This window comes from Ranitomeya imitator, chromosome 2 (genome assembly GCF_032444005.1).
Source record: "Ranitomeya imitator isolate aRanImi1 chromosome 2, aRanImi1.pri, whole genome shotgun sequence".
Taxonomy (NCBI): Eukaryota; Metazoa; Chordata; class Amphibia; order Anura; family Dendrobatidae; genus Ranitomeya; species Ranitomeya imitator.
Genome location: NC_091283.1, coordinates 313,465,584 through 313,491,941, shown reverse-complemented (window position 1 = coordinate 313,491,941; position 26,358 = coordinate 313,465,584). Strand labels below are relative to the sequence as shown.

The 26,358-nt window shown below is 46.3% G+C and overlaps 1 long non-coding RNA gene and 1 pseudogene across 1 annotated transcript; both read left to right on the top strand.

Annotated features, from left to right (window-relative positions):
• LOC138666464 (zinc finger protein 850-like) overlaps positions 1-26,358 on the top strand; it is a 132,255-nt pseudogene that overhangs the window by 30,910 nt on the left and 74,987 nt on the right.
• On the top strand, positions 9,965-12,413 carry LOC138663415 (uncharacterized). The gene is made up of 6 exons (XR_011318183.1): positions 9,965-10,016; positions 10,183-10,301; positions 11,104-11,227; positions 11,367-11,731; positions 12,078-12,158; positions 12,366-12,413. It is a non-coding gene; the product is annotated as an uncharacterized lncRNA (long non-coding RNA).

The following is a 26,358-nucleotide window of genomic DNA, read 5'->3' as shown; positions in this document are numbered from 1 at the left end:
CGGAAATATCAGAACGTGTGAAAGAGACCTTATAGCGGGTTTTTATAGCAGGATTTTATGTTTGGCTGCTGTCACACACTAACAGATGCTTTTTATTGCAAAAAATAGTTTTTCCATCACCACATTTTGAGAGCTCTAATTTTTCCATATTTTGGCCCACAGAGTCATGTGGGATCTTGTTTTTTGCGGGACAAGTTGACATTTCTATCGGTACCATCTTTGGGCACATGACTTTTTTTTTATCGCTTTCTATTCCAATTTTTGCGTTGCAGAATAAAAAAACAGCACTTCATGAATTTCATTTGGGGGGCTTTATACAGTTCCGCAATTGGCAAAAATCATTAAGGCAGTTTTATTCTTCGGGTTAGTATGATTACAGCGATACCTCATTTATGTTTTGGCACTTTTATACAATAAAATCTATTTTATATAAAAAAAATAATAATAATTTTTGCATCCCTGTATTTTGAAAGCTATAACTTTTTTATTTTTCCGCTGATGGAGCTGTATTGGGGCTTGTTTTTTACAGGACAAGATGACGTTTTCAGAGGTACCATGTTTATTTATATCCGTCTTTTTGATTACTTGTTATTTCACTTTTTGTCTGGCGGTATGATGATAAAGCATTGTTTTTTGCATTTTTTATTGTGTTTTCTACAGGAGTTAGCTAGTGGGCCAGCTTTATAGGTCGAGTCGTTGCGGACGTGGCGATGCCAAATATGTGTACTTTTATTGTTTAGATTTTTTTTATCCAAATATTTATTTACTGATAGATTATATTGATTTTTTTTTTTTTTTATATTTTTACAATTATTTAAAAAAAAAGTTTAACTTTTTTATTTTGTCCCACTATGGGGCAATCACTTTTTGCAGGCTGATCGCTTTTATAGCATGAAGATGAAGCTGTCCACGCTGCACTCAGTGCACTGACCCTGAGACTTCCTGATCATGCACTGCGCATGACCAGGACGTTTTTTAGCTCTGGTGGCCCAGATGTCGACATGATGACATCTGGTTACCATGACAGCATCGGGACCCCGCTTCATGCTGCAGGGTCTCTGATGCAAAGGCCGAGACGCTGTCAGCCCATGTGCCGGCTCCCGGAATGTTGTGATCTTGTTGGATTGCAGTATTTCGGGGGTTAAAGTGACGGGAATGGTCTGTGATTGCTCCTTGCACCTAGTGTCGGGTGCCAGCTGTCAGAATGAGCTGAAACCAGCAGCGATCAGTCGCACCCCCTGTTGATCGCAGCCAATCGCTGAGACATACTATTCCGTCCACGGTCAAATTGGCCCGGGTCACATGGACGGAATAGTATGTCTGATGTCAGAAAGGGGTTAAAAGTCCAATATTTCTTTTTGAAACTCGTGATAAAAAATATTGGCCTTTGCGATAGTTTATATTACCATGAGCCACAGGGACTCATACTGAAATTACCCCAGAAAGGTTTCACCATTCGTTACATAAAAAGAATGTTCATCTTGATCATTTCAGTAGATGTATACTGTCCTCATACACGTTAGCAGGGTGTGCAATGAGACATGTAGCTAAACCCCCTGCCTTCTTTAACCCCTTAGTGACAGAGCCAATTTGGTACTTAATGACCAGGCCAATTTTTGCAATTCTGACCACTGTCACTTTATGAGGTTATAACTCTGGAACGCTTCAACGGATCCCGCTGATTCTGAGATTGTTTTTTCGTGACATATTGTACTTCATGTTAGTGGTAACATTTCTTCGATATTACTTGCGATTATTTATGAAAAAAACGGAAATATGGCGAAAATTTTTAAAATTTTGCAATTTTCAAACTTTGTATTTTTATGCCCTTAAATCAGAGAGATATGTCATGAAAAATAGTTAATAAATAACATTTCCCACATGTCTACTTTACATCAGCACAATTTTGGAAACAAAATTTTTTTTTGTTAGGGAGTTATAAGGGTTAAAAGTTGACCAGCAATTTCTCATTTTTACAACACCATTTTTTTTTAAGGACCACATCACATTTGAAGTCATTTTGAGGGGTCTATATGATAGAAAATAATGAAGTGTGACACCATTCTAAAAACTACACCCCTCAAGGTTCTCAAAACCACATTCAAGAAGTTTATTAACCCTTTACGTGCTTCACAGGAACTGAAACAATGTGGAAGGAAAAAATGAACATTTAACTTTTTTTTGCAAACATCTTAATTCAGAACCATTTTTTTTATTTTCACAAGTGTAAAAACAGAAATGTAACCATAAATTTTGTTATGCAATTTCTCCTGAATACGCCAATACCCCATATGTGGGGGTAAACCACTGGGTAAACCACTGTTAGGGCGCACCGCAGAACTTAGAAGTGAAGGAGCGCCGTTTGACTTTTTCAATGCAGAATTGGCTGGAATTGAGATCGGACACCATGTCACATTTAGAGAGCCCCTGATGTACCTAAACAGTGGAAACTCCCCACAAGTGACACCATTTTGGAAACTAGACCCCTTAAGGAACTTATCTAGATGTGTGGTGAGCACTTTGAACCCCCAAGTGCTTCACAGAAGTTTATAACGTAGAGCCGTGAAAATAAAAAATCGCTTTTGTTTACACAAAAATGATCTTTTCGCCCACAAATTCTTATTTTCACAAGGGTAACAGGAGAAATTAGACCACAAAAGTTGTTGAGCAATTTCTCCTGAGTACGCTGATACCCAATATGTGGGGGTAAACAACTGTTAGGGCGCACCGCAGAGCTTGGAAGAGAAGGAGTGCCGTTTTACTTTTTCAATGTAGAATTGGCTGGAATTGAGATTGGACGCCATGTCGCGTTTGGAGAGCCCCTGATGTACCTAAACAGTGGAAACCCCCCACAAGTGACACCATTTTGGAAACTAGACCCCTTAAGGAACTTATCTAGATGTGTGGCGGGCACTTTGAACCCCCATGTGCTTCACAGAAGTTTATAACGTAGAGCCGTGAAAAAAAAAAATTGCATTTTTTCTACAAAAATGATCTTTTTGCCCACAAATTTTTATTTTCACAAGGGTAACAGGAGAAATTAGACCACTAAAGTTGTTGTGCAATTTCTCTTGAGTACGTCGATACCCAATATGTGGGGGTAAACCACTGTTTGGGCGCACCGCAGAGCTTGGAAGAGAAAGAGTGCCGTTTTACTTTTTCAATGTAGAATTGGCTGGAATTGAGATCGGACGCCATGTCGCGTTTGGAGAGCCCCTGATGTGCCTAAACAGTAGAAATCCCCCACAAGTGACCCCATTTTGGAAACTAGACCCCCCAAGGAACTTATCTAGATGTGTGGTGAGAACTTTGAATGCCCAAGTGCTTCACAGAAGTTTAGAATGCAGAGTCGTGAAAATAAAAAATATTTTTTTTTTCACAAAAAAGATTTTGTAGCCCCCAAGTTTTTATTTTCACAAGGGTAACAAGAGAAATTGGACCCCATAAGTTGTTCCAATTTATCCCGAGTACGCTGATGCCCCATATGTGGGGGTAACCCACTGTTTGGGCGCACGGCAGAGCTCAGAAGGGAGGGAGCACCATTTGACTTTTTGAGCGCAAAATTGGCTGTCGTATTTGGAGACCCCCTGATGTACCTAAACAGTGGAAACCCCCCAATTCTAGCTCCAACCCTAACCCCAACACACCCCTAACCCTAATCCCAACCTCATCCATAATCCTAATCACTAACCCTAACCATAATCACAACCCTTACCCCAAAACAACCCTAATGTCAACCCTAACCATAACCCTAATCAAAACCCTAAATCCAACACACCCCTAATCCTAATCTCAACCCTAACCTCAAACCTAACCCTAATCCCAATACACCCCTAATCACAACCCTAACCTTAACCCTAATACCAAACCTAACCCTAATCCCAAGCGTAACCCTAATGCCAACCCTAACCCTAATACGAACCCTAATCCAAACCCTAACCCTAATCCCAGCTCTAACCCTAACTTTAGCCCCAACCCTAGCCCTAACTTTAGCCCCAACCCTAACCCTAGCCCTAGGGCTACTTTCACACTTGCGTCGTTTGGCATTCCGTCGCAATCCGTTGTTTTGGACATGAAACGGATCCTGCAAATGTGCCCGCAGGATGCGTTTTTTGCCCATAGACTTGTATTGCCGACGGATCGTGACGGATGGCCACACGTCGCGTCCGTCGTGCACTGGATCAGTTGTGTTTTGGCGGAGCGTCGGCACAAAAAAAGTTCAATTAAACGTTTTTTTGTACGTCGCATCCGCCATTTCTGACCGCGCATGCGTGGCCGTAACTCCGCCCCCTCCTCCCCAGGACATAGATTGGGCAGCGGATGTGTTGAAAAACTACAGCTGCTGCCCACGTTGTGCACAATTTTCACAACGTGCGTCGGTATGTCGGGCCGACGCATTGCGACGGCCCCGTACCGACGTAAGTGTGAAAGAAGCCTAACCCTAAGTTTAGCCCCAACCCTAACCCTAAATTTAGCCCCAACCCTAACCCTAAATTTAGCCCCAACCCTAACCCTAAATTTAGCCCCAACCCTAAATTTAGCCCCAACCCTAGCCCTAACCCTACCCCTAACCTAACCCTACCCCTAACCCTAACCTAACCCTACCCCTAACCTAACCCTAACCTAACCCTACCCCTAACCTAACCCTACCCCTAACCTAACCCTACCCCTAACCCTACCCCTAACCTTACCCCTAACCCTACCCCTAACCTAACCCTAACCCTACCCCTAACCTAACCCTACCCCTAACCCTAATTTTAGCCCCAACTGCTGTTCTCCTGCCGGACGGCAGATGGAGACAGATGGCGGGCGCACTGGGCATGCGTCCGCCATGTTCTGCTGCCGGCGGCCAGGAGGAGCAGCAAGAGGATCCAGGGACCTAGGTGAATATGCTAGGGTCCCCGAATCCCCCTATTTCTCTGTCCTCTGATGTGCGATCACATCAGAGGACAGAGAATTACACTTTACTTTTTTTTTTTTTTTTGCGGTCGCCGGTAAACAGTTAATTACCGGCGATCGCAAAACGGGTCGGTAATACCGACCCCGATCGTGCTCTTTGGGGTCTCGGCTACCCCCGGCAGCCGAGACCCCAAAGATTCTCCCGGTGCCGGCCGGCGGGCGCACTGCGCATGCGCCCGCCATTTTGAAGATGGCGGCGCCCACCGGGAGACACGAGGAGCATCGGGGGAGCTAGGTGAGTATTGGGGGGCCACCTGGGACCCCTTTTCTCTGTCCTCCGATGTGCGATCACATCGGAGGACAGAGAAATTAAAAAGAGATCGCTTTTTTTTTTTTTTTTGCGATCGCCGGTAAACGGTTAATTACCGGCGATCGCAAATGCGGGGTGGGTTAAAAACCCCCCGAATCATGTTCTCTGGGGTCTCGGCTACCCTCGGCAGCCGAGACCCCGGAGAAAATCGGCCTCTGGGGGGCGCTATGGACTTTTTCCACACCGCCGTTAATTAACGGCGCTGTGGTTTAAGTACCCTTAGCGGCCGCCGTTAAAAGGCGTATCGGCGGTCGCTAAGGGGTTAAGAAAAGAGCCTGCAAAATTGTAACCTTCTTTTATTGATTGCAGATGTGACAGGAAGGGGTGAAACTATAGGATGCAATAACAGGAGCATTTCAGATTATATAACTACACAGAGCATGAAACACAAATAGTCTGCAATACACAGGTAACATGAGGTAATACAAACAGATGATTACCTACTTAGTACAACAAACATATTGATAAACACAGGATTGTAACACATAGATAGTGCTAACCAACTATGCTTAGAGCAGGCTGTTTAAGGAGCATGAAGAAAACGAATGATGTAGTTTCTCCTAAGACGCATGGAGGAACAATGGCTGCTGTTCCCTTCACAGTGTCATAATAAGACCACAATGCAATAGGAACAATCCCACAATGCCCTAGGAACTTCCCACAACACATTGCAAATTAAAGGGAACCTGTCACCCCGAAAATCCGGGGTGAGGTAAGCCCACCGGCATCAGGGGCTTATCTACAGCATTCTGTCTGTACAATGTCTGTAACAACAGAGACATAAAAAAATGACAAGTTTCTAGACAGCAATTATATGGCTGGACAGAACACTCCCCGCTTGACGTCAGCCGACATCACTATTGTGTTTATTGGACGAGAACAGAAGAACGAGTTCCCCTACTAGCCTGAGGAACAATTTGGTCTCGCCTTGTTTTCCTATTTTTACTTCCACCTAACGTACGATTCCATCCTTACTTGGGAATGTCTGGGTAATGAGACCTAATGGCCATTCATTTCTCAGAGACTGACTGTTAAATATTAATTATTCTTATTTTTATTCTGTACCGAGCACATGGTTTCTTGCTGACACTATCAAAAGCTATTTCTGTGTATGTAGCTCAGAGTATAAGTTAACTCCATATACAGAGGACATGTGATCTGTGTTGAACATATATAAACGTCTCTTAGGAGGGTGTGGGGGTTTTTGTCACGTGGGACGGTCACCTCCTGCCTGCACATTCATTCTCCATGGACAACAGATGAGGAAGCAACAGCTGATAGCGGAAGCCATGATGACCTTCGAACTTCACACAGACAGATGACTTTTACCATTCAGGACCTTGGGAAAGATGAGTAACAAGACAAGCACTGATATTTACACATGGACACTCTGTTTGTAACTGTTTTGCTGCAATGGTGGATAATTCAATAAACCACTATACTTCAGAATATCATGACATTTTTCTTTAAGAATAACGCACCTGGTTAAGTCTTGATTAGATATTTTTGCGCAATAACGATTTTTAACACTGACAATCTTTCATTATTACTATATCACCAGGCTGAAGGTTAGGCTTGCTGGTTTGCCACTTTCTCCTCTGTTGCAGAGTAGGCAGGCACTGTTTTTCCACTTGTCCCAAAAGGCATTGGAGAGACTCTGTATTTGTCTCCATCGCCTCCTTTAACATTAAATTCTCCAGGTGGAGAGCAATTAGGGTCAGTCTTCTGCGTAAGCAGCAGGGCTGGGATGAGAACAGTTGGGTCATCAGGATCACTGGAAATTGGAGTCAATGGTCTGGCGTTTATGATGGCTGACACTTTGGCCATGAATGTGGTCAATCTTTCGTGTGTCAGTCTTGCAAATCCTTCCTGTAAGAAGATTGAATTGAGGATTCTCCTTGCGACACCTATCATTCTCTCCCATACACCTCCCATATGTGAAGAATGTGGTGGGTTAAAAGTCCAAGTACACCCATGTGCACTTAGGTATTTTTCTACGTCCTTGATATCCAAGTTGGAAGAGAGCTGCAGTTCTCTTGCTGCTCCAACAAAGTTCGTGCCTCGGTCTGAACGAATATGTTTGACGGGTCCTCTGATGGCAATGAAACGCCGGAGAGCATTTATGAAGCATGAAGTGTCCATAGATTCGATTACCTCTATGTGGATGGCTCTAATGGATAGACAAGTGAACATAATTGTTTCCCATTTGCGTGGCCTCCTCTGGTTTGTCGGACAACCACAGACCAAGGACCAAACACATCTAGACCAATGTTGGTGAAAGGTGGATATGTGCTAAATCGGTCATATGGAAGATCCACCACCTTCGGAATCTGTGACATACCACAAAGTTTCTTGCAAGTAACACAGTTAAAGATGAATCTGCACACACATCTCTTAGCTCCAACTCCAACTATCCACAGACCAGATGTTCTTAAGGCTCCCTCTTTGAACATATGACGTTGGTGTTTTGTCCGCTCTTGATAATGTTGAACAAGCAGAGAAGCTATGTGATGTTGTCCAGGAACTATGACGGAATGTTGCTCTGCAGAACCTATTTTGCCTCTTTAAGGCATCCTCCTATTCTTAAGAGATCGTCTCCATCCATGACTGGGTTGAGTTTCCTCAGAACACTATCTTTTGGTATTGGTCTTTGGTTGGTTGCACAGTCGAATTCTTTGGCGTAGTTTTCCCATTGTACAGCTCGGATAATTATATTCTTCGACTGCTTTAGCTGTAGAGCTGTGTGGACGTGTTTACCATGATACCAGTAGTCCTCAAAGTCTTGAAGTGTAGGTGCTAACTCTGCATGACCGTTCTTACATATCTTCTCCATGAAGTTTATGAAATGGGCTTTTATCTTTGACATATGGGATAGCTGACGCACCACTGCAATATGCAGATATAATATATAAAGGGGGTGCAAGACTGATGGCTAATAATGCAAACTAATAAAAGCACAAGAAACAAGAGCCATCAAAATATCTGCACACCACCAAAGTTATGATAAAAATAATATAAGCTTTATTGGGAACATAATTAAAAACATCTAAAATCACACATAACCTCCGTGCAGATGCCCCTGTGAACACTGTATGCCAAAATATACATAGATATATAAACGTATGAAATCTTCCAGACGTGTCCCTGCCCTCTGCACTTAATATTATTAATGTAACTATATATAGTCAAAATTTGAAATGAACACGCTGTATACAACCATATAACAACATATATGCACACAGTCAAGTATAATACAAGCCACACAGCATGCAAATAGCATGCAACACCCCACCACAATATGCAGCTTCCAGCAAAAAAAACCCCTATGGACCCAGAGGAGCAGATAAAATAAACTGCCCTAGATATCCAAAGAAAGGGACAGGGGAAGATGTCCAAATATATACACTGAAATACCCTGCATAGTCTGATCCTAGGAGTGGTCACTGTGTGCATATATGTTGTTATATGGTTGTATACAGCGTGTTCATTTCAAATTTTGACTATATATAGTTACATTAATAATATTAAGTGCAGAGGGCAGGGACACGTCTGGAAGATTTCATACGTTTATATATCTATGTATATTTTGGCATACAGTGTTCACAGGGGCATCTGCACGGAGGTTATGTGTGATTTTAGATGTTTTTAATTATGTTCCCAATAAAGCTTATATTATTTTTATCATAACTTTGGTGGTGTGCAGATATTTTGATGGCTCTTGTTTCTTGTGCTTTTGTTAGTTTGCATTATTAGCCATCAGTCTTGCACCCCCTTTATATATTATATCTGCATATTGCAGTGGTGCGTCAGCTATCCCATATGTTACAGGTTTTTTAAACACCCAGTGGTGTTTTTTTCTTTTGCTTGGCAGCACACGGCTTACTGTAGCTTATTTCCTCATATTTGTGAGGATCTATTGATATAAAATATATATTGTGTGGTTATTTGGTCCCTTGTGGGTGGTATGGATTGGGAGGCGAGGGAAGCGGCGTGGAAGGCCTCAGCCTCTGCGGCATTTGTGGACACTATTGGTAACTGTCCAGATTCTAATTTTGCGCGTTTATCTATGGATCTTATGGCAGCACAAAAACATGGAATTAGATTATTATGGAACATTCGGTGTTTGGAGGAATACTTGAAATTGAATTTAGTACCTAGAGGTTTGAGGATACCTATTTTTCCAGCATGGGAACCCTCGGTGGCTTTTCGCACTACATGGGAGGAGGGGTTACTCCGCTGTTCACAAATTCTAATTAACATGCTTATTGCACATGATAGGGAACTCTTGGTGCAGGTAAAGACAGAAATCAGGGATTTGGAAAATGGCCTCAGTAAATTTGATGAGGTCTCACAAATCCAGCCCTTTAAAATCAAACTTAAAGAGGGATTGGACAAGTATGACAAGGAGATTATGGATAAAAAAAGAGCAAAATTTTTGAGGGATAAATTGGACTTCGATCAACATATGGCCTATAAGTGGGGACATCAAGGCAATCAACGTCGAGGTCTTAAAACCAGACAAGGTCCAACAAATTCCTCCCGTAACATCACAACCACTGAGGGTCCATCTTCGAGTGATTTTTTGTCCTCGGCGGAAAGCGACACAGAACCAGGACCAGGACTAGGCGTGGGCATAGGAGACGTAGACCTAACCACTCGGATCACCAGGAACAGGAGATACAGACCTCCGTATCACAACAAACGGATGAAACAACGCAAGTGATCCCGTCATCAACCAACAGTGATGGTGAGTCTGATGTTCGGGTTAAACATGATTCATTGCAGATTGTCAACTTGTCTCAACACCAACTAACACCTATTGAAACTGCAGTATTAAGCAGGGGTCTGACTTTCTCACCAGCACAACGGGCTGATAATTTCACTTTGATCAAGGATCTTTTTTTATTCTGTAGGAAAATCGTCCTCCAGGTTTTGCACATACAACCACAGGCGATTTCCTCTCTTGATCAGACTGAACATGGAGTTTTTCAAGATCTGATGGAGCTCCTACAAGAGGGTGAATCTAACACAGGTAGGCGTAATTTTCCTCACAAGAACAAATCCACTGTGTGTCCACCCCTGTCCAGTATACCAGCTGTCAAAATCTTCTTCGAGATGGTCAAACAGGATATTGAAGCACTCCCCCCTAGGATAGGCCTCATGCCTAATTTGACTACTCAGGAGCGACGGGCTCTATCTGACCTACGGTCAAATAAAGAATTCTTGATCAGGGAGGCGGACAAGGGGGGTAATGTTGTCCTGTGGCCCCATAGCTTGTATCTCGAGGAAGCAATTAGACAACTTGGTAACCAGCATTTTTATCGAAGACTCCCCTCCAATCCTACGGGGGTATTCTCTACGAAATTGAGAGCTCTCTTGGATAGGGCTTTTGAACTGGGGGTTATCAGTGTTCAGGAACGGGACTTTATTTGGGTAGAGGAACCAACTACATCTACGTTCTATATGCTACCCAAGGTTCACAAAGATTTGAATAAACCCCCAGGCCGACCTATCGTGTCTAGTATTGGGAGTCTGTGTGAGAAGGCATGTATTTACATTGATTTTTTTCTACAGCCATTTGTGCTTAAATTGCCTTCTCACATTAGGGACTCCTCACACTTTATCAGCATATACAAAGGGTTGGATTTATCATCAGGGGAGATTATGGTTACCTGTGACGTGGAATCCATTTATTCGAATATCAGTCACGATGATGGCCTACAGGCAATCATGTTTTTCCTCGATCAACAAACCAATTCTGACAGAATGCATGACTCCTTCATTATTGATTTATTAGACTTTGTTTTGAGACACAATTTTTTCTTATTTGACAGAACCTTCTATATTCAAACATCAGGCGTGGCAATGGGGGCGCGCTGCGCCCCAGCTTTTGCAAACCTTTTTTTAGGGTGGTGGGAGCACACTGTCGTCTATGTCTCCAATTTCTTCATCAATAAGGTACGGCATTGGTCGCGATTCATAGACGACATTTTCTTTATTTGATCAGGCTCTATTGAGGAATGTCTGGAATTTCTGGACGTCCTCAATCATAATCCTTTTAATATTTTTTTGACTCACCAGTTTTCTTCTGTTGCAGTGCAATTTCTGGATCTTGAGGTTAAATGTCAGAATGGCAAATTATCTACTTGTCTTTATCGCAAGCCCACAGCGGTTAATAGTCTGTTGGAGTATCGTAGCTTCCATCCAAAACATACGAGGGATGGCATTCCGAGGGGACAATTCCTCAGGGCACGACGAAACTGTACCGATGACGAGGATTTTCGTAGGGAAGCCCATGATCTTACAGAGAGATTTAGGAGGAGGAATTACCCCAAGAAATGTATCTCTCAGGCCTATCAGAGAGCAAAAATACAGACACAGGACACCTTACTGGTCCCTACAAAGAAGGAAACGGACAAATTTGTGCGCTTCATTACCGGATACCATACTCAGTGGAACCAGGTAAGGGACATCCTGAACAATCACTGGAGAATCCTGACTGCTGACACGCAAACAGCACAGGTGATCAGCCCACGACCCTTAGTGACCGCAAAAAGGGCTCCCAATTTTAGGGACATACTTACGAGGAGCCATTATTCTAGGCCCACTCATAAATTGAATCGTGGTATTGTCCTGAAAGGTTCTTTTCCGTGCGGGAATTGCACGATATGTACATATATGCACCCCACGCGAGATTCCTTTATTAACCCAACAGATCAGACGCCACATAAATTAAAGTCCTACATTAATTGCAAAACATCTAATGTTATCTATGCCATCATATGTACTTGCCCTCGTGTCTATGTAGGCCAGACCACACAGGAGCTGCGCCGGAGGATTCAGGGACATTTTTCCACGATCAATACAGCGGTGGCTGATAGACGCAAAGGTAAGACCCTTACTACGGTGGCGGCTCATTACTTGACGCATCATGCTGGGAGTTATACCAATACTAGAGTTATTGGTTTGGAACATCTGAGGACCTCCGATAGGGGTGGCACATTGCATAAGAAATTGCTACAGGTAGAATCCCGTTGGATCTACCAGCTCCACTCTATGGCGCCCCATGGAATTAACGAGGACCTCCTTTTTACAGGTTTTTTGGGATAACTCGGCTATTCTTCTTCAGGATTTCTGCGGTGGTGGTGGATGTTTGGAATAGAGTTATGCATTTCCCGAACAGCATATTGAGTGGCATCGACTCCCTCTGGTTGTGATATGGAAGTCTGGAGAAGAATTTATGTTTTTTTTTTTTTTTTATACAAAACTTCGGAGAAGAGGAAAAGACTCTGGACCTAAATGGAACATTATATGGGGGAAAGGGAGAGGGATCCAATTCTTCTCCTCCCCATTGGACCATATACTACATAACAGGACAATTGAAGTATCCGCCTGTAATCCTGTGTAATATCATATCATGGAAGTGTTATCCATATATATTGTGAGGATGCTGTATATATATTGATGAAATAATCTGATTCAGCATAGTTTGATAGTATTTAATTCTGTCTTCAATGTACTGTATGTTCTAATGAAGTCTGCACACCGGAATACATATATATATATATTTATTTCATGTTATAACACTATGATCTATATATGTGCTTATTTATTGGTATATATATGTACATAATCATAAAATCTTTTTTCAGGATTTAATCTTCTGGTTCTATATTAATCTTATAGGATTTGTTCTGCTTTCTCTTCCTTGCTGTGTACTTGCTGCCTCTCTCTATGGACTGTACAAGTATGCTTCCTCTCTTGTGCCCATAGATGTGCTGACAGTCATGCATCGCAGGACTGTCACCACATCTGCTCCCGGGAGCTGCGCTGTCATAAACACTTACGTTTCTTCAGGCTTTTTGCCTGTATCCATTCAGCTGTTTTGACCTTCCATTGGCACATGTGCAGTGTGTTATTCAGGACACTTTCATTTTCCCTTCTTCCTGGTGAGTCACTTCCGTTTTTCCGGCCCCCATGCTCTGCCAGCCACACACCAGACCTGACCACACAATTGATTATAAGGTATTTAAGCGCTATTGGGGGTATTTGCACTACTTCCCCTGACGAAGCTGTCCTAGAACAGCGACACGCGTTGGGCTTCTCCTCCGGTCGCATTTGCCCTGTGACTATTCAGCCTCACAGCCTCCTGCAGCAGGATTTATCCTATGGTGCTTTCTCCAGCACTATTTTCACCTTTTGACCACTCCTAGGATCAGACTATGCAGGGTATTTCAGTGTTTATATTTGGACATCTTCCCCTGTCCCTTTCTTTGGATATCTAGGGCAGTTTATTTTATCTGCTCCTCTGGGTCCATAGGGGTTTTTTTGCTGGAAGCTGCATATTATGGTGGGGTGTTGCATGCTATTTGCATGCTGTGTGGCTTGTATTATACTTGACTGTGTGCATATTTGTTGTTATATGGTTGTATACAGCGTGTTCATTTCAAATTTTGACTATATATAGTTACATTAATAATATTAAGTGCAGAGGGCAGGGACACGTCTGGAAGATTTCATACGTTTATATATCTATGTATATTTTGGCATACAGTGTTCACAGGGGCATCTGCACGGAGGTTATGTGTGATTTTAGATGTTTTTAATTATGTTCCCAATAAAGCTTATATTATTTTTATCATAACTTTGGTGGTGTGCAGATATTTTGATGGCTCTTGTTTCTTGTGCTTTTGTTAGTGGGCTTTTATCTTTGGTCTACTAGAGAAGCTGTGCATGAGGGAGACAAAATGCTTGTAAACTTGTTCTCTGTTGTTAAACAAGCATTGTCTTTGAGGCTTAAAGGGTAAAGGTGCAATCCAGCTCTTCATTTTGTCCTGCACCATTCCTTGCTCCATCATCTCTAGGAACAGTCTATCTTCAAATGACATTGCTGTACTGCTGTACATTGCTGTACTATTATCTTCTTTGGTCTTGCAGAAGACACCCAATGTGATCTTGGTCGCAATTCTGGCAATCATCATAGGCACGACTCGCTAATAATAACAATAAATACTTGGTGCTGAAGTGCTGCGTAGCAACTCTTTTATGAAGTAGTGATTTTCACATGGTTGATGGAGAGATGAACATCCATTCTCAAGCCTACTGGTAAGCATGTGGTTAACCACTGTCGGTTTGTGTGCTTCTCCTAAACAGTCCTCTCCTACAATGACCCACCTAAGGTCGAGTCTCAGGGCATATGGAGCGTTGTGAGAGCCGTTGATATGCTACCTAACCTTGTAGGCTCGTAGTCCGCTGTGTGATTCCTATAAGTGTGTCCTAGAAGTGTGAAGATTAATTTTAGAATTAAAACCAGAAGGATGTATACAGACTGTGCCCTGCTATCTGCCACCATCGCACTCTAGCTAGCATGTCTATTCTTCCTACAGGTATGTTCATGCACCCAGCTCTCCAGCCTGCTCTCCTGCGCAATCTGTCAATGAAGTGCACATAGTACATCACTCAACTTTGCACGCAGACTTTCCTCTGCTCCTAGCATTCTAATGGTATGTTTGGATTCCCTCCCCCTCCCCCCCGTGTAGGGCAATGGGGTACTCGGAGCCGGGCCCTTCGGTTCTCGTCAGGGATGTAACGGTTGCTGACCCGGTCCATGGCCCTAGGGAAAGTCCGTTGTAAATTGGGGGAAAGGTCTTTAAAGGGATAGTGTTTGTGACGCCACCTGTGGTATTCGGTCAGGGCAACCGACGCTGCCTAGGGGTCCGCTGGGGTGATGTTATGGCAGCTAGATGGTATACCTTCCCACAGGTAAAGTGTTTCCCCAGGGCTTCCCAGTGAGTAGATGATGGATGGTGTGAGGCGCAGTGAATAACGAGGACACAAGGTGCAGTCTCTTTACTGAAGGCTTCAGCGTCCACAGTCCAGAGCACCAGATCACAGGGTGGGCAGAGTCAGGCCGGTCTGAAGGCAAATCCAGAGTCCCTTTATCCAGGTGGAAATCAGTAGCCTTCCTCTAGTGCCTGAGTGTTGTAGTACCTCCCTGCTGAGCTTCTCGGTGAGGTCCTCACAACTGATGTTGGTGTTCTAGATGTTATTTCTCTTTCTCTCTGTCCCCCAGATGGTATGGATAGGACAAACCCGAATGACTGATGGCCTGAGGCTTTTTACAGGGACCCTACGACACCCCAGCCCCCACAAGTTGCCACCGTGCCTCCTGGGTGTTAGGTCGGGCAGCTAATATGGAATTGACTGTCCTGCCGGTCTCTGAAGCAAGGCTTGGAGACGATTGCTTCCTCGGTGTTCCGGCCACCGGCTTCTGTGCCTCAGAAGGAGGCAGCCTTTTACAGGGCAGAACTCCTTCTAGTTTCCTCTCCTTTTGCTATGACTTTGTTTCTCACTCTCCACAATACAATTCTCTTCGTGTCCTTTCTTAGGATGCTGCCGCACATGGGGCAGGCGCAGCTCCGTGACCCTCTGTCTAGGCCTCTGACAGGATCCCACCCGTCGGGGACCTTTCTGTCTGCAGCTGTTTGATGTTCCTCCTTCACCACTGGCTGCCTCACAGGTGCTGCCTGGGTGAAGCCCAGTCAGCTTCTGCCTAACTTCCTATCCAGACCACCAGTTTTACCTAATTGTGAGGAGTGCCCTAATAGGAGCATAGCTCCCCCTGGCGGCCTGGAGTGTGAAGTGTGTTGTGTTGTTTGTGATACCTGGTAAAGTGACCTCCTTTATTGCCTTCAGACATAACATCACTCCCCTTGGTGGAAGAATAACATTACTGCAATGACCAGGGCTCTGATGTAAAATACTGACCAAATACTGCTAGTGTGACGGCAGCCTAAGGCTAAGTGCACACATCCGGAATTGCTGCGGAAAGTTCAGCGGCAATTCTGCAACTCCCTGCCACGGGAAAAACACACGTGAATTTGGCATGCGTTTTCCCGCTAAACACTAGCGTTTTACAAGCGTAATTAGCTTGCAGAATGCTAGCGTTTTCTAAGCGCTTGGAAAACTGATTGACATGTTGCTCACACTTGTCAAGCATAGTGTTTGACCAACTTTTTACTATTGATGCTGCCTATGCAGCATCAATAGTAAAAGATATAATGTTAAAAATAATTTAAAAAAGTTAAAAATCGTGATATTCTCACTAGAGTTGAGCGACTTTTACTTTTTTAGGATCGAGTCGGTTTTGCGAAACCCGACTTTGTCAAAAGTCGGGTCGAGTGAAATTGGCCAATTATTTCAAAGTCGGGGGCCGACCGAAACACGAAACCCAATGCAAGTCAATAGGGAATCAAAGTCGGCAGTGAGTGGAGGACAGGAAAATACCTACAGTGCCCATTTTAATGCCAAAAACATCAATTCTTATTTTTTAAGCTTGTCAATCTTAACTTACTTTGTAATAATAATAAGGCATTGAAAACAGGGGGTCATTTGGCTAAAGTTGTGGGGGGGTAGGGCTGGCTCAAGATTTTCGTGGGCCCAGGAAAAGCGGAATACGTCACGGCGGTGGAGCAGGGAGAGGTAAGTATTTCAACTTTGCAAGTGCTGTGATCCTGAGCAAACAGGGGGGGGCCACTCGTTGGCATTGGCACTGGCACAGGACCCTTCGTAGTACAGCGGTGTATTTGACGGCGAGTGGCGCCTCCCACTGCCAAAGACACTTTTGCGTACTATGAGGGGCCCTGTGCCAGTGACGTCGCCAACGAGTATGCCCCCCCCACCTGATGAAGGAACCTGCACTTTCATCTGCACCTTCCTCTTTGTCCCTGTGTAAGGTGGTATAGTATGCGGGAAGGGGAACCTTACATTCAGCAGGGTCAGATTCTGGCTGTGTAGAGTGCAAGATGAATGTAGTGGTCTGGGTCAATGTACCAGCAGACTCATCTAGCACTGGCTGGGCAATGGGCAGGATGAGGAGGAAACACAGATATAGTCCCAAAGAATAAAGTAGGCTAAATGCCGTTTAAAATTCGTAACAGGACTAAACAGGCGGCATAGCTACAGTGCCTAAAAGTAGTATTCAACCCCCTGCAGATTTAGCAGGTTTAATAAGATGCAAATAAGTTAGAGCCTTCAAACTTCAAACAAGAGTAGGATTTATTAACAGATGCATAAATCTTACAAACCAAAAAGTTTTGTTGCTCAGTTAAATTTTTATAAATTTTAAACATAAAAGTGTGGGTCAATTATTATTCAACCCCTAGGTTTAATATTTTGTGGAATAACCTTTGTTTGCAATTACAGCTAATAATCGTCTTTTATAAGACCTGATCAGGCCGGCACAGGACTCTGGAGTTATCTTGGCCCATGGATGGAGGAGCGGAGGTTCTTGGCCAAAATCTCCAGGTAGGCCGTGCTATCCATCTTCCCATGGATGCGGACCAGATGGCCAGGCCCCTTGGCTGAGAAACAGCCCCACAGCATGATGCTGCCACCACCATGCTTGATTGTAGGGATGGTATTCTTGGGGTCGTATGCAGTGCCATCCAGTCTCCAAACGTCACGTATGGTTGGCACCAAAGATCTCGATCTTGGTCTCATCAGACAAGAGAACCTTGAACCAGTCAGTCTCAGAGTCCTCCAAGTGATCATGAGCAAACTGTAGACGAGCCTTGACATGACGCTTTGAAAGTAAAGGTACCTTACGGGCTCGTCTGGAACGGAGACCATTGCGGTGGAGTACGTTACTTATGGTATTGACTGAAACCAATGTCCCCACTGCCATGAGATTTTCCCGGAGCTCCTTCCTTGTTGTCCTTGGGTTAGCCTTGACTCTTCGGACAAGCCTGGCCTCGGCACGGGAGGAAACTTTCAAAGGCTGTCCAGGCCGTGGAAGGCTAACAGTAGTTCCATAAGCCTTCCACTTCCGGATGATGCTCCCAACAGTGGAGACAGGTAGGCCCAACTCCTTGGAAAGGGTTTTGTACCCCTTGCCTGCCTTGTGACCCTCCACGATCTTGTCTCTGATGGCCTTGGAATGCTCCTTTGTCTTTCCCATGTTGACCATGTATGAGTGCTGTTCACAAGTTTGGGGAGGGTCTTAAATAATAATAATTTTTATAATAATAATAATTTTTATTTATATAGCGCCAACATATTCCGCAGCGCTTTACAAATTATAGAGGGGACTTGCACAGACAATAGACATTACAGCATAACAGAAATACAGTTCAAAACAGATACCAGGAGGAATGAGGGCCCTGCTCGCAAGCTTACAAACTATGAGGAAAAGGGGAGACACGAGAGGTAGATGGTAACAATTGCTATAGTTATTCGGACCAGCCATAGTGTAAGGCTCGGGTGTTCATGTAAAGCTGCATGAACCAGTTAACTGCCTAAGTATGTAGCAGTACAGACACAGATGGCTAATAACTGCATAAAGTGAATGAGAACATAATGCGAGGAACCTGATTATGTTGTGTTTTTTTTTTTTTTTTTTTTAAATAGGCCACATAGGGATCATTAGGTTAATGCATTGAGGCGGTAGGCCAGTCTGAACAAATGAGTTTTTAAGGGCACGCTTAAAACTGTGGGGATTGGGGATTAATCGTATTAACCTAGGTAGTGCATTCCAAAGAATCGGCGCAGCACGTGTAAAGACTTGGGGACGGGAGTGGGAGGTTCTGATTATTGAGGATGCTAACCTAAGGTCGTTAGTCAGAAAAGGCTGGAAAAAGAGATAATTAATCCAAACATGTGAAGCTCATTGTTCTTTGTGCCTGAACTACCATATATACTCGAGTATAAGCCGAGATTTTCAGCCCATTTTTTTGGGCTGAAAGTCCCCCTCTCGGCTTATACTCGAGTCATATACCCGGGCAGGGGCGGATTATCAGAGGGTCAATATGGGCGGTAGCCCAGGGCCCAGTGGTCTGGGGGGGCCCTGGGCTACCGCACTGTTGACCCTCTGATCATCTGTTATTCGAATGCCGCTGCCGGCGGCCGCCGCCGGCATTTATGTGCCCGCCCCCGGCCCCCTGCCGTAGCCGGTGGGCAGAGAGAGGGGGCCCGCATCGGGCCCCTTCTCATCTGCTCACCGGGCCCCTTCCGGCGCTGCCTGCGGCGGTTTCCTATTGACGTGCGGGCACGCGCCCGCACGTCAATAGTTAACACCAGCCGCCAGCCAATTGGAGGCTGGCGGCTGATGTCGGCCGCAGGCGCACACGTCGCCGGCGTCTGACGTCATTGTCAGTCGCCGGCGAGTGTGCTCTGTTGGAGGGAGCTCACCGCGGCGCTGGAGCGAGGACAGGTGAGGAGACTTTGTTTTTGTTTTTTTTTTTTTGTTTTTACAACGGTGGACTGGACACACTGAGGGCAATGCTGGAGGACACTGGGGCAGATGGCTGGAGGACACTGGGGCAGATGGCTGGAGGACACTGGGGCAGATGGCAGGAGGACACTGGGGCAATGCTGGAGGACACTGGGGCAGATGGCAGGAGGACACTGGGGCAATGCTGGAGGACACTGGGGCAATGCTGGAGGACACTGGGGCAGATGGCTGGAGGACACTGGGGCAATGCTGGAGGACACTGGGGCAGATGGCTGGAGGACACTGGGGCAATGCTGGAGGACACTGGGGCAGATGGCTGGAGGACACTGGGGCAGATGGCTGGAAGACACTGGGGCAGATTGCTGGAGGACACTGGGGCAGATGGCTGGAGGACACTGGGGCAGATGGCTGGAAGACACTGGGGCAGATTGCTGGAGGACAGTCACTGGGGCAATGCTGGAGGACACTGGGGCAATGCTGGAGGACACTGGGGCAATGCTGGAGGACACTGGGGCAATGCTGGAGGACACTGGGGCAGATGGCTGGAGGACACTGGGGCAGATGGCTGGAAGACACTGGGGCAGATTGCTGGAGGACAGTCACTGGGGCAATGCTGGAGGACACTGGGGCAATGCTGGAGGACACTGGGGCAATGCTGGAGGACACTGGGGCAATGCTGGAGGACACTGGGGCAGATGGCTGGAGGACACTGGGGCAATGCTGGAGGACACTGGGGCAATGCTGGAGGACACTGGGGCAATGCTGGAGGACACTGGGGCAGATGGCTGGAGGACACTGGGGCAATGCTGGAGGACACTGGGGCAATGCTGGAGGACACTGGGGCAATGCTGGAGGACACTGGGGCAGATGGCTGGAGGACACTGGGGCAGATGGCTGGAGGACACTGGGGCAATGCTGGAGGACACTGGGGCAGATGGCTGGAGGACACTGGGGCAGATGGCTGGAGGACACTGGGGCAGATGGCTGGAGGACACTGGGGCAATGCTGGAGGACACTGGGGCAGATGGCTGGAGGACACTGGGGCAGATGGCTGGAAGACACTGGGGCAGATTGCTGGAGGACAGTCACTGGGGCAATGCTGGAGGACACTGGGGCAATGCTGGAGGACACTGGGGCAGATGGCTGGAGGACACTGGGGCAATGCTGGAGGACACTGGGGCAATGCTGGAGGACACTGGGGCAATGCTGGAGGACACTGGGGCAGATGGCTGGAGGACACTGGGGCAGATGGCTGGAAGACACTGGGGCAGATTGTTGGAGGACACTGGGGCAATGCTGGAAGACACTGGGGCAATGCTGGAAGACACTGGGGCAATGCTGGAGGACACGGGCAGATGGCTGGAGGACACTGGGGCAGATGGCTGGAGGACACTGGGGCAATGCTGGAGGACACTGGGGCAATGCTGGAGGACACTGGGGCAATGCTGGAGGACACTGGGGCAGATGGCTGGAGGACACTGGGGCAGATGGCTGGAGGACACTGGGGCAGATGGCTGGAGGACACTGGGGCAGATGGCTGGAGGACACTGGGGCAGATGGCTGGAAGACACTGGGGCAGATTGTTGGAGGACACTGGGGCAATGCTGGAAGACACTGGGGCAATGCTGGAGGACACGGGCAGATGGCTGGATGACACTGGGGCAATGCTGGATGACACTGGGGCAGATTGCTGGATGACACTGGGGCAGATTGCTGGAGGACACTGGGGCAATGCTGGAGGACACTGGGGCAGATTGCTGGAGCTGGAGGACACTGGGGCAATGCTGGAGACACTGGGGGAAATGCTGGACTTACTGGGGCAGATTTCTGGACACACTGGTGGTAATATTCTGGACACACTGTCTGGGGGCAATGCTGGACGCACTGGGGCAGATTGCTGGACACACTGTCTGGGGGCAATGCTGGACACACTGGGGGCAATATGCTGGAGACACTGGGGCAGATTGCTGGACACTGGGGCAATATGCTGGACATACTGGGGCAGATTGCTGGACACAATGGGGGCAGGACTGGAGGCATGGGCAGAATGTAGACACGGGGCATGATTGGAGACACGGGGCAGAATTAAAGACATGTGGCAGGATGGATACGATGGAGGCTGGTGGGGCAGGATGTGGAGATCATATGGGGTAGAATGGATACTCATGAGGGCAGGATGCGAGAGCATATGGCTGGAGCCAGGAATGAGACACACGGGGCCAGGGTGGGGAATATTATTACCATAGGGGATAATTAAGGGATATTGTTACTGCAGTGATGTATTTATTTTATTTTTTGAGTATACTGTTTTAAATGGGGGGCGGTCCTGTTACTGTGCAGAGTGACACTATATCGCCTTTTTTTCTTCATGTGGTGTAATGTAGAAGTTGTGAAAAATTAAGTAATGTGTTCTGCAAGCGGAGCTCGAGATAACTGTGTTATTTCCTGCAGAAACGAGTCCTGGCTGGAAGAAATGATGGCGGTCTGTGCTGGCTGAAAGATGAAGGACTTCACCTAGAGACGTCACTGGTGAGTCAGTGTTACCTATACACTGACACTATACACTGTATACTATATACAGTGGTCCTGTGTACAATGTCACCAGTGATCACTGTATTACCTATACACAGACACTGCATACGAAGTACAGATCTCCTGTGAATACTGGCACTTATGGTGATAGTATTGTGTTGTTGTTTTTTACTGATCAGTATTGTAGTATTCAGTCACTATGTGGTGGTAATATGTGGTCTGGTCATGGCGCGGTGGTATTTGATCCTTGTATGTAATATTATTCGATCACTGTGGTTGTAATTTGTGGTCTGGTCATGGTGCGGTGGTATTTGTTCCTTGTATGTGATATTATTGGTCAAAATATACCTAAATTGTATTGCAGATTCTAACAAATATTTAATAGGTTACAGTAGAGTAGGGCCCGGCCGTTTTTCTGGAATAATCTGGTTCGGGTATATCATGACCCCCGTCACATGACCCCCGTCACATGACCCCCGTCACATGACCCCCGTCACATGACCCCCGTCACATGACCCCCGTCACATGACCGGGGGGGGCCCACAGTGTCTGAACAGCCCGGGGCCCTGGCTACCCTTAATCCACCCCTGTACCCGGGTGTCAGCAGGGGAGGGGGAGCGGGGGCCGTGTAATCATACTTACCTGCTCCCAGCGCGGTCCCTGCAGTTCCTGGCTTCTCCGGCGCTGCAGATTCTTCCTGCACTGAGCGGTCACATGGCACCGCTCATTACAGAAATGAATAGGCAGCTCCACCCCCATAGGGGAGGAGCCGCATATTCATTGCTGTAAATGATCGGTGCCATGTGACCGCTCAATTACAGGAAGAAGCTGCAGCGCCGGAGAAGCCAGGGACTGCAGGGACCGCGCTGGGAGCAGGTAAGGGGAGCGCAGCGCTATAATTACCTGCTCCTCGCTCCGGCTCCGTCTGCAGTGTCCTCTAGCAGTGACGTTCAGGTTAGAGGGCGCTGTGACGTAGTCAGTGCGCGCCCTCTGCTGAGCATCAGTGCTGGAGACGGAGCCGCAGAGGAGCAGGTAATTATTGAAAGCGCCGGCGTCCTGAGAAGAGAGGTGAGTATGTGATTTTTTTTTTTTTTATGGCAGCACCAGCAGCATTCTAAGGAGCATCTATGGGGCCATAAAGGTGCAGAGCATATATGGGGCACAGCATTATAAGGAGCACCTATGGGGCCATAAAGGTGCAGAGCATATAAGGGGCACAGCATTATAAGGAGCACCTATGGGGCCATAAAGGTGCAGAGCATATAAGGGGCACAGCATTATAAGGAGCACCTATGGGGCCATAAAGGTGCAGAGCATATAAGGGGCACAGCATTATAAGGAGCACCTATGGGGCCATAAAGGTGCAGAGCATATATGGGGCACAGCATTATAAGGAGCACCTATGGGGCCATAAAGGTGCAGAGCATATATGGGGCACAGCATTATAAGGAGCACCTATGGGGCCATAAAGGTGCAGAGCATATAAGGGGCACAGCATTATAAGGAGCACCTATGGGGCCATAAAGGTGCAGAGCATATATGGGGCACAGCATTATAAGGAGCACCTATGGGGCCATAAAGGTGCAGAGCATATATGGGGCACAGCATTCTAAGGAGCACCTATGGGGCCATAAAGGTGCAGAGCATATAAGGGGCACAGCATTATAAGGAGCACCTATGGGGCCATAAAGGTGCAGAGCATATATGGGGCACAGCATTATAAGGAGCACCTATGGGGCCATAAAGGTGCAGAGCATATAAGGGGCACAGCATTATAAGGAGCACCTAAGGGGCCATAAAGGTGCAGAGCATATATGGGGCACAGCATTATAAGGAGCACCTATGGGGCCATAAAGGTGCAGAGCATATATGGGGCACAGCATTATAAGGAGCACCTATGGGGCCATAAAGGTGCAGAGCATATAAGGGGCACAGCATTATAAGGAGCATCTATGGGGCCATAAAGGTGCAGAGCATATAAGGGGCACAGCATTATAAGGAGCACCTATGGGGCCATAAAGGTGCAGAGCATATATGGGGCACAGCATTATAAGGAGCATCTATGGGGCCATAAAGGTGCAGAGCATATATGGGGCACAGCATTATAAGGAGCACCTATGGGGCCATAAAGGTGCAGAGCATATAAGGAGCACAGCATTATAAGGAGCATCTATGGGGCCATAAAGGTGCAGAGCATATAAGGGGCACAGCATTATAAGGAGCACCTATGGGGCCATAAAGGTGCAGAGCATATATGGGGCACAGCATTATAAGGAGCATCTATGGGGCCATAAAGGTGCAGAGCATATAAGGGGCACAGCATTATAAGGAGCATCTATGGGGCCATAAAGGTGCAGAGCATATAAGGGGCACAGCATTATAAGGAGCACCTATGGGGCCATAAAGGTGCAGAGCATATATGGCACAGCATTCTAAGGAGCACCTATGGGGCCATAAAGGTGCAGAGCATATATGGGGTACAGCATTCTAAGGAGCACCTATGGGGCCATAAAGGTGCAGAGCATATATGGGGCACAGCATTCTAAGGAGCACCTATGGGGCCATAAAGGTGCAGAGCATATATGGGGCACAGCATTATAAGGAGCATCTATGGGGCCATAAAGGTGCAGAGCATATATGGGGCACAGCATTATAAGGAGCACCTATGGGGCCATAAAGGTGCAGAGCATATAAGGGGCACAGCATTATAAGGAGCATCTATGGGGCCATAAAGGTGCAGAGCATATATGGGGCACAGCATTATAAGGAGCACCTATGGGGCCATAAAGGTGCAGAGCATATAAGGGGCACAGCATTATAAGGAGCATCTATGGGGCCATAAAGGTGCAGAGCATATATGGGGCACAGCATTATAAGGAGCATCTATGGGGCCATAAAGGTGCAGAGCATATATGGGGCACAGCATTATAAGGAGCACCTATGGGGCCATAAAGGTGCAGAGCATATAAGGGGCACAGCATTATAAGGAGCATCTATGGGGCCATAAAGGTGCAGAGCATATATGGGGCACAGCATTATAAGGAGCACCTATGGGGCCATAAAGGTGCAGAGCATATATGGGGCACAGCATTATAAGGAGCATCTATGGGGCCATAAAGGTGCAGAGCATATATGGGGCACAGCATTATAAGGAGCACCTATGGGGCCATAAAGGTGCAGAGCATATAAGGAGCACAGCATTATAAGGAGCATCTATGGGGCCATAAAGGTGCAGAGCATATAAGGGGCACAGCATTATAAGGAGCACCTATGGGGCCATAAAGGTGCAGAGCATATATGGGGCACAGCATTATAAGGAGCATCTATGGGGCCATAAAGGTGCAGAGCATATAAGGGGCACAGCATTATAAGGAGCATCTATGGGGCCATAAAGGTGCAGAGCATATAAGGGGCACAGCATTATAAGGAGCACCTATGGGGCCATAAAGGTGCAGAGCATATATGGGGTACAGCATTCTAAGGAGCACCTATGGGGCCATAAAGGTGCAGAGCATATATGGGGCACAGCATTCTAAGGAGCACCTATGGGGCCATAAAGGTGCAGAGCATATATGGGGCACAGCATTATAAGGAGCATCTATGGGGCCATAAAGGTGCAGAGCATATATGGGGCACAGCATTATAAGGAGCACCTATGGGGCCATAAAGGTGCAGAGCATATAAGGGGCACAGCATTATAAGGAGCATCTATGGGGCCATAAAGGTGCAGAGCATATATGGGGCACAGCATTATAAGGAGCACCTATGGGGCCATAAAGGTGCAGAGCATATAAGGGGCACAGCATTATAAGGAGCATCTATGGGGCCATAAAGGTGCAGAGCATATATGGGGCACAGCATTATAAGGAGCACCTATGGGGCCATAAAGGTGCAGAGCATATATGGGGCACAGCATTATAAGGAGCACCTATGGGGCCATAAAGGTGCAGAGCATATATGGGGCACAGCATTATAAGGAGCATCTATGGGGCCATAATCAACGGTGCAGAGCATTCTATATAGCACAGTTGTATATGGAGCATCTATGGGGCAATAATGAACGGTATGGAGCATCTATTTTTATTTTTGAAATTCACCGGTAAATGCTGCATTTTCTACCCTAGGCTTATACTCGAGTCAATAAGTTTTCCCAGTTTTTTGTGGCAAAATTAGGGGGGTCGGCTTATACTCGGGTTGGCTTATACTCGAGTATATACGGTACTTCTTAATACTTTAGGGGAACCAAACAGAATTCTGGTGGGTTGAGGGGTTGAATAATAAATGACCCTCTGAAAAGACTTTTCACAATTTAAAAAAAAAATAAACA